Raw genomic sequence first — 9,553 nt, forward strand, 5'->3', positions numbered from 1 at the left:
CTCCCCCTACCCGCGCGCCCCTGGGGTCAGCGCCCTGGAGCTGCGACAGAGAGGTTCCCGGGAATCCCGGGAGGCGTCCCCGGTTTCCTTTGTCATACACGGGGACTGGGGACAAGCCCGGCCTTTCTCAAGGAGAGAGAGAGAAAGACCGAACAGGCCCAGGCCCAGGTTGGGGGGCATGTCCTCTGGCCCGCTCCGAGACCCCGCGCTGGCCACGGGACTTAGGGGAGATGTGGGGAGTGGGGTACTCCCCACTGGTCTTTCCGTTGGGAAAGCGTACCGGTCTTTCCGAAGCCAGCTCAGAAGTGGCGTTCACCGCGTCTCCGCTCTCCTCGTGGCACCTTCCGGATCCCCGGTCAGCCAGTCTGGGCGCCACGGTGAGTGGGTAGCGCGGCCGAGGCGGCACGCTGGAAGATTGCGCGGGCGCTGTTTGCACGCGCTGGGCGTCCCGGCTGTGTGTGCAGGTTCGATTTTACATAGGAGGCAGGAAGTGCCATTCCACGGGGCTCCGAGCGTTGCGGGGGCGGGGGGGGGCGGTATTCGCAGGTGTATGTGGAGGGGGACTGTGACTCTGGTGGAGGAGGGAAAAAAAAGCCTCTTTTCCAAAGTGCCAACCCAGTCAATGAACTGAATGCTCTAAGTTAGGGAGGCCAGGCAAGCTAGGTGGGGATTTTCCCTTCCCATTCCAGAAAAGAGGGCCGATGGGGTCTGTAGGGCTTGGGCCCACAGGCTGGGAGCCAGATGAGTGTAGAGTTGTGGTGTGTGTGTGTGTGTGTGTGTGTGTGTGTGTGTGTGTGTGTGTGCGCGCGCGCGCGCGCGTGCTCTTGCATGTGTACACCCCAAGGCTTGGGTATGGATATGCGTTTGGGTGCATTTGTTGAGTTTGTTAATATACATTTGCTGCTTGAGAATCTTGTTTTTGCCTCTGTTTATATTACTCAGGAATCAATTATATGAATATATTTTGACATGTGTATCTTTTGTGTTTGTACCTGTGCATAGCTCTGCTAATATTTGTGTGTATCAGTCTGCGTGCTTTTGTTTTTGTTGGTTGGTGTGTACATATATATGTATATATGTGCATATTTGCAGCCACATGAATGTGAGAGTATTTGCTTATGTGCGTGTGCATCTGTGTAAGATTGCTTGTGTAGGTGTGTGCTAACATGGATGTGAAAGTGGACTTTGAAGAATCTGAATCGTGTGCAGGTGAGCGTGTGTGTGTGTGACTGAGCTGGGTTGAGTGTGTTTGTGAGTGTGGAATTTTGTGGATATGTGTTTGTGGGTCAATCATTGTGTGTGTGTGTGAGTGTGTGTAGTTCTGCAGATAGCCATAATTTTGTTTATGTGACTCCTGTGGTGTTTTTTTTCCCCCAGGGAGGGATATGTTTGTGTGTGTACTTCTAGTGTGCTTGCCTTGTGGATTGAAAGGGGGCAGGATTTGTGGATGCCTGAATTGGGGCAGTTGGTGGAGGCTCAGGGGTGTTCACTTTCCCCCTGGGTTTCTGTCCAGGCTTCTAGCTTCCCCTCACAGGCCACAGTCTCTATGGGAAGTGATTTGGCTTCGCACAGGAATTGACAGGTGCTGGTCACTGGGGTGGGGTGCTGGCCCCCAAGCTGGACTTCTGAAAGGGAGTCCCCAAACTGGGCCACTTCTGCTGTTACTCATCCTCCAGCTTGCCGAGCAAGGAACAGGTGTGGCTGATTGGAGCTGGGACCAGCCAGGAACAAGGAGGCCGGATCTCGCTGGGTCTCCCAGGCCAGGCTGGGAGAGCTCCAGGAGCCCCACATGAAATCGCAGTTTCTGGCAGTGCCTGGCCCTGCCCTCCTGGGCTATGAAGGGTCATTGAGCTGAGAAAGGGCAGGGACAGAGTGAAACAGCACCGGAGAGAAAAAAGAGGCACTCAGGCTCCAAGTGGAGGCGAATCAAGATACCTCCTTGGTCTTTGTCTCCATCTCTCCCGAGTTTCTTCACATCGTTTCCTTTCTGTCTCTCTTTCTTATGTTCAGCCTCTGTTCTTTTTCTGTTTCCTTTTCCCTCCATTTCCCCATCACTTTCTTTCTTGGTATCTCTCGATTTTTATTTCCCTGCCTCTGGCTTTCTGCTGGGCATTCCGATCTGGTATCAGACTCAAAGCTGCAATGAAGGATTCTCTTTGTGCACTCCGTGGATTAAAGCCGCTGTCTAGATGATATCCTTCCCCCTTGCTCTGGACTAGGCGCGCTGAGCCGCCTCCCCCTCTCCTGAGTGGGTACCTGAAAAGCCAGGTCTTTCCACCCCAGCTATGCCCACCCTGCTGGCTGCTGGGTGCCTGTGTACCAAACTACATCTAGAATAAACCCACCTGCCCTCACCTCCTCTATGGGCTTAAATGCCAACGCACCGTCAGGCCCCAGCCGCTGAGGTGCAAGGCCAGGGAAGTAGGAGGTACGTGCCCCCTCCCCCTATCCTGGATGTGGCTAATCACCCCAGGGATGGATGCCCGGGAGCTGAAGATGAAGCTTCACTTCCAGAAGCCCCGGCCTGGCCTTCTGCCTCCTGTAACTGAGTTTACCCATCCTGTCCAGGTCACAGCCTCTTGGAATCACCCTGGGACCCTGAGAACAGCCCACACTCAGTCCAAAACCGTCTCGCTCCAGTCCAGTGGCAGCGGCATCTCGCTTGGCCCTCCACCTTCCAGGGCGCACAGCTTCCGAAAAAAAAACGCCAGCAGACCAACTATTAGACGAATTATCCCGCCCTAACAGCGCTAACAGATGGCGACCAGGCAGCGAAATCCCCTCCTATATGTAACTAATAAACTGCTTGTGTCTTAACAGGGTAATGCATGGAGACGCAATGTCACTTATACAAGATGTTGATGGAATTTACTATATAAAAATCTTCCTCCTAGAGTAAAGAGTATCAACATTACAACTCGACAGACGGCGGCGGGATAAGTAAAACAGACAAAAGACAAACAAGATAGTAATCTGTTTCCAATCACTTAAGCCCTGTAGAGTTAGTAATACGCGGTTTGCATATTCCCCTTTGAGTTCGGTAATTAATTACCGGCGAGGAGGCGCACACCCGCCCGGGGGTGGGCGTTTCGAGGTGCGCTGAGCTGGGATTGCGGGGAGGCGCCTTTCCCGACTTTTCCAGCCTGGGATATGGGGCAGCGGCCGGACTGAGGACTCTTCTGAGCGTTTGGAACCCACCTTCCCGCGGGTTGTAGAACACTTCCCTGCCCCTCACCGGAAACTCTCCATCCCGGGAAGATTCTGCAGCCAAGCAGAAACGGGGCTTTTCCGGCAGCCAGAGCATCTCCCTTCGCTCCGTCTGAAGACAAACCGCTTGCTTTGAATGGACTGGAGTGGCCTGCTTTCTCGGGGAGCGCGCGCGCTGGGGGAACCCGAGAAGCGCGCCCCTCGTCGTCTTCTCCCCGCGGTCTCTGGGGCGGCCCAGCCTGTCCTCTCCCGACTTCCATCATTACCGCCCCCCACCCAACACGCACACTCCACCCCCGCCCCACCCCCCGGAGCCAGCGCGGCTTTAACATTAAACAAACGCAGCGAGCGCCTCAGAGCTGCGCTCTCGGCCGGGTCTGCGCGGCGGCGGCGTTACAAATTGTAAATTTAAATTGCTCGCCGGATTCATTACCTCCCCTCTTTGATTTCAGCCAGCCGTGAAAAATTATACTGGTGTACCACTGAGAAACTGTTTTGCCGCAAAGAGCCCGCGCCTAATCACTGGCTTTCTCCCTCCGACAAAAGTGTAATTATTTTGTTTGGGGTGTAAATATAGGCCGCGCTGCGCACACACACTCAGCGTCCCGCCGCGCCGCCGCGCACTGCCCGCCGCCGCGAGGTATCGGCCCCCGAGTAGGAGCGGACGTGGAGGCTGGGCCCTGCCGCCCGGAGTCTGGAGAAGAGCGGCCGGTTTGGCGCTCCGGCAAGACCCAGAGAGCCGAGTTGGCAGGTCAAGTCGCCAGTCCCTGCCCTCTGGAGTTCGGGTTTGCCGGATGATCCCCGGACCGTGTGCGCCCAGGCTGGCTTGGGTGGACGCCCACCGGGCGCTTGGAGTGGGTCAGCGCAGGGGCTTAGGTCTGGGCACCCGGGCAGGGATACAGAGGGCTGGTGGGAGGATGGGAGCGAGGTGGCCAGGGTTGAGCTTTCTGGGGTCCCCATGGGGGTGGCCAGCTGGGGGCAGCCCCAAGTCCAGGCTGGGAGAGTGTTGGGGCCTGGGCGTCCCCAGGAGGGCAGGGTATAGGCTGAACCCTGGAAAGCAGGGGTGACAAAGCCGGTGTGTCCCCTCACTCTCCTCTGTGGACTGCTTGGTTTCCAGAACATCTCTGCGGGGGGCAGGGCCTTCCTGTCAGTTGAATCCTGCGCTGCTTAATTAACGGTCTCGTTAACTGGGCTGGCCCGACCTGGAACGTTTAATCAAAAAGGCAGGGAATTCCTCCCCTCCCTTCCTTCCTTCTTCCCTCCACTCCTCCATCTCTTCCTTCTTTCCTCTTCTTTCCTTCATCTATTTATTCACCAGTGGTAAAACTTCTCCTCTCCTTAAGCACCCTCTCCCAGCACTGGGGTCCGAGGCCGCTGAGTCCCCAGGCCAAATAGTGAGTCCCCGGTCCAATATTTGGGAAGGGGCCCGTGGGACATGAGCAGTGGCAGGAGTTGGGGACCACTGTTGAGTCTGGTGGCCTTGGGACAGGACTGGAGCCAGAGGGCCGTGGTCAGATTTCTGGGGGCAGGCTGGTGGAAGTGTGCTGAGAGCCCTGCAAGCCACCACCTGGCGGGCATCTCTGGGAGGTTGGAGGGCAGTGGCTGATCGCACTTGGCCAATCCAGAAAATCCAGCTGCAAAGCGTGTGCATGCTGGCCAGCTTAGAGACCCAGCTGGTTGGGGCCAGGGTAGGGTGGAGCCCGGCGTCCCATCTTTCTTTCCTCCTGGAATGCATCTCTCAGAGGCCCAGCCATCAGGCTACCCAGCTGGTCCTGCAGGTTACAGCACCTTCTTTGTCACTGCAACCCAGGGTCCAACTTAGGCACCAATTTCAGGGGAGGGTGCAGACTGGAGCTAATCCCTGTGGGCCAGAGGGCAGCCTGGGGAGGACAGAAGGAAAGGTGCAAGCCAGTCCTCCAACTTGTGGGAGCAATGCTGACCCTTTGTTCGGAGAGGGAAAACCTCACACTTCGTGCAAGGCTAGAGGCTGCTCCACCAACTGCCGGGTTAGGCTCAAATCCCAGTTTGCCAGGCTGACCAAGGCTTCAAGCTGAGTGCTGCTGGCACCTTCCTCTTCCTTCCCTTGGCGGTTTAGCCTGGAGGGCCGTCTCAACCTCATCCAAGTGCAGGCAGTGCTGGGGCGCGTGGAGTCGTGGTCACAGACTCCCTGGTCCCACTGAGGTATCCGACTGTGGAGGCTATCCGCTGGGCTCCCGGAGCTGTTTTTCAGAAGATGCTTGCAACCCCATTCCATCTCTGAAACCCAAAGGGAGAGCGCTAACCTCCAAATGGAGGATCCCGAAGACTTTCTAATTATCCTCCCTCCGACTAGCTTGTCTGAATTTGAGTCTGTATCTTGCTTCCCCTTTCTTTTATCTTTGTCTTTTTCGTGGTCTCGATAGCATCTCTCTCTCTCCCCCCTTCTTCTCCTCCTTTCCCCATTCTCTCCCACCTCCTCTCCCCGCCCCTCCATATCCCACCTCCTTTTTGTTAGCCTAATATGGGTTCCTTTAGAACCCGACTTTGGCAGCCCGCGCGCTCTGTTTGTGTGTACGTGTGTGTGCGCGCGGGCGCGGGCGCGCGCGTGTGTGTATTTCTCAGCTGCTAATGATTGTGTGTTGATAGAGCAATGCAGTGGCCTCATTAGCCTTTGTTTAGAAGGTGTTAAAAGAGAAATCTGCATCGGAAAGCCGCGGTTTACACCGCAGCCTGGCTGAACCCGGAGCCGGAGCCAGCTGGAGGGTGGGGGGGCCGCCCACCGCCGGCCCCCGGGAGGGGGGGAGGGGCCCAGGGAAGGCGACCCCCAGCACCTTCCTCCCAAGGCGAGTATGTTTACCCTGCTGCGCGCCCCTCGGTTCCTCGGGGACCACAGCGGGAATCGCGCTTTCTCTAAAAGTCCTTTGAGCTGCCCAGCAGTGCGCGGTGGCTTTTCTCGTCCAGGTTTCTCGGGGGAAGAGGAGGGGAAGGGCAGAATGCTGCTCTGAAAAAAAAATTCCAAGGTTTTATTTTGCGGGGGAAGGAGGGGGCCAGGGTGGGGTCTTATTTTAGAGGCGAATACCAATCAGTTCGCGGCTGCAGGGATGGGCTTTGGGTGTCGGTTTGTTTTGTGGAGATATCCGTGCGCCCCGGACGCAGGGTGGGGGCTCCAGGCTTTCGAAAGTCCGGAATAGTCCTCTTGCTTTCCTTCCAACAAATTCACCTACGGCCGGAGGAAGAGTATTCCCTGTGTGGTTAGGCTCATTCCTAAACTTCCCCTGTCTACCCTTACCCAAGGGCTCCACCTGGGAAACGAATTCCGTGAGAATAAATCGTAGCTCGGCTGGCGGATTTCTCTGAAGGTCGGCGGAAGCACCTAACTTTATTGACCGTGGGCGTGTGTGTGTGTGTGCGCCTGTATTTATGTATGTGGAAGTAGGATTTGGAGAGTGACCATCACACGTTCGGCATTTCCCACTCCCTCGGGGAAACAAGGTTTTAGGCAGAGGAGAACGTGAGAAGAAATTCTTTTTATCTTGGGTTCTACGAAAAGACCCAGGAAAAAAAAATAGAGGGAGAGTCGCTTCTGTGGGTGAAGTTTATTGAACTCGGAGAAAGACGCCTTTCCTGACAAAAGGGAAAGAAAAAAACAAAAAACCGCTGCGGAATTCGAGCGGCGAAATGTGTAATCTCTGATCATAATTCATTGCTTTTGCCGGGCCTGGGTTGCTTCTAAAGCAACCCTTTCTCGTCTTTCTGGCTCCTCTCTTTTTCGTTTCTTCTCTGCGCTGGATTTGATGCTTCAGGTCTTGGGGCCAAGCTCAGAAGGTCTGGGTGTCCTTGCGCGTCCACAGCCCCGTATACCCAGTGGCAAAGCGTTAGACATCGCGTTTTTCCCCTCTTTGGTCGAAGGCTAGACTAGGCGTCGCCTGGGGACAGATCGTGGGCGGCTAGGGCCTGGGGCAGTGACAGCGAAACGAATTCCAAACCTAATCTGGACTCGCCACGGAGACGTCCCGGACCCCCAACACTATGTAGCCAAAAGCAAGGTTCCGCGTGAAGCCAAGTGAAAGTCGACCGCCGTAATGCAGTGGGATGGGATCAGGGCCGAGTTCGGAAGATGCGGGGAGAGGATGGAGAAACCTCTACCTGTCTGCTCTCGTCTCCCTCTCTCTTTCTTCCCAAAGCAGGTTTGGCGGAGAAGGCAGCGGGTGGCCCCCGGTCGCTGCCTGGCTACGCGCGGGCGCGGGAGTTTGGACCAAGACAAAGACGGGAGCTGTCCGCGGTGCTGAACCTGCCGCGCCTCCGCGAGGGCAAATGGGCTCCTGTAAGCTGCCCTCTCCTCCTTTACTCCCTCTTTCTATCTCCCCTTCACTTTGTGATTCTTTCCCTCCCCTGCGTTTATTTCCCTCTTTTGTCTTTCCGTAGAATACGTGTTCTGCACGCAGGTGTATGTGTATATCAAAGAACAAAACAATTGATTAAAAACGGTGTCTTCTCTTTTCTTCCCAAATAAATGATGCAAGAAAGGTTTATTTAAAATGTACTCTCAGACAAATAAAAACAGCTATTCCGACCCCCAAAGAATGGAAATGCATGCTTAAAACAATAGAACTAAGCATAAACAAATGCTTCAAATCTGTTCTTTGATTTATTTTGAAGAAGAGGTAAGGGGTTTAGAAAATTTAATGCCAGGAATATAATATTCTTGGCATCTTAACTTCTTGGGTGGGAAAATATAACATCTGGGAGGAGGATTGGTGGCCAAATATTAAGGCGAACAGGCTAAGGAGCTTGTCTATGAGTCAATAGATGTCTTATGAAGGTGAAAGTGATGGACATTAAGTTGCCTTAACCCTTTGAGAGATCTGCAAGCATAACAATCTTCTGGATTATTAACAGGGAAATGAATCCCTTTGAAACTTTGGGTGTAAAAGTGTTAATATGCTGCTTCATTTTCTAAATGTGCAGAGTGTTGTCTAGACGTCTGGCATGGTGTATAACCAAGCACCGATTCCTCTGCTCAAATTTGTATGTAACATTTGTCTAGCGAAGTTTGTGCAGGGGAGAAAAAAAATCACATATTCCCTCCCAGGGGAGTACACCCATTTTAGTGCACACAGATCTGTACACAGTCCCTCTGGCATCTCATAGATACACTACCTCCCAGAGAGCCCAGATGCTCTGGGGCTACCTTTTCATTTGATCTTCTCAGCACCCTCCAAGTCTACCCACCACAGGGGTGCCAGCTAAGTCCAGTTGTTAGCACCACCAATACATACAGGGAGGGGTTCTTGAGAATTCAGTGGGATAGCTTGGCTCTGGCTTCCCACCTGGACATTCTAGAGCTAAATTGTCCCATAAAGGCAGAGGAAATAAAATTCTCAAACCAGAGTGATTTGTAATAAAAGGTTGCATTTTCAGGTTGGGGTAACATCACCCCAGTTCCTCCTGATGCTGACTGTTATCTTCTCACCAAAATACTCAGCAATCTTTCATTAAGGCCAATGCACTATACCTTTCAACCTCTTGAAATGTAGCAGCTCATTGTGCCAGGAGAGAAACCCTAAGCTAGGATGGGTGGGTGGGGGGAGGGGGAAGCCATTTATTGAATGACCATTATGTACACTTGATTCCTTGATCTTCACTGCAACCCTGAAAAGTAGTAGATATTTATCATGGCATCATTTTACAGTTGAGGATAGAGACTCACAGATGTTCATTGAGTTGCTTATGGTTACATAGTTAAGGCCTGTGATTTTAACCCAGATCTCATTAGTTATGGAGTGTGTGCTTGCTCTAGGGGGCCACAACTGATGGTTATATGGGGGATATTCCAGAGGTCACTGTGCTACATTTCTTTAGTTCAATAGCTTTGGATTCCCAGGCCATTATGGCCTGTGGTCTGGGTTTGTAAGTTGGTTTAAGCCTTAAATGTGAAGCAAGAAATTAGAATGAAGGACTCTCCCTTCATGTGGGTTGCGTGGATATTTCACAAAATAAGACCACTTACTGCTGAAAAGGGTCCTGGACCATCTTCTAAACCTACACCTAAGAGTCAGTTCTTGAATCCCCCTTTCTCTCCTGCCTTGCATCCGATCCATCAGCATGTTCAGTTAACTCTGCCTCCGAAATATGTTCCAACCCATCTACTTCTCATCTTCATCTCTGTTATCAACCTGGTCTAAGCTGCCACCATCTCATCTGTTTTACAGCAGTAGTTTTCCTGTTTCTTCTATTTGATTGGTTTCCCTGTTTCTTCTATCCTTTCTCTCCTTGGCAACCCATTCTCTACACTATAACAAAAGTTATATTTTAAAATCATAAATCAGATCTTCTCATTCTCCTGTTTTTAACTCTCCAACGAATC

This window comes from Muntiacus reevesi, chromosome 13, assembly GCF_963930625.1.
Source record: "Muntiacus reevesi chromosome 13, mMunRee1.1, whole genome shotgun sequence".
Taxonomy (NCBI): domain Eukaryota; kingdom Metazoa; phylum Chordata; class Mammalia; order Artiodactyla; family Cervidae; genus Muntiacus; species Muntiacus reevesi.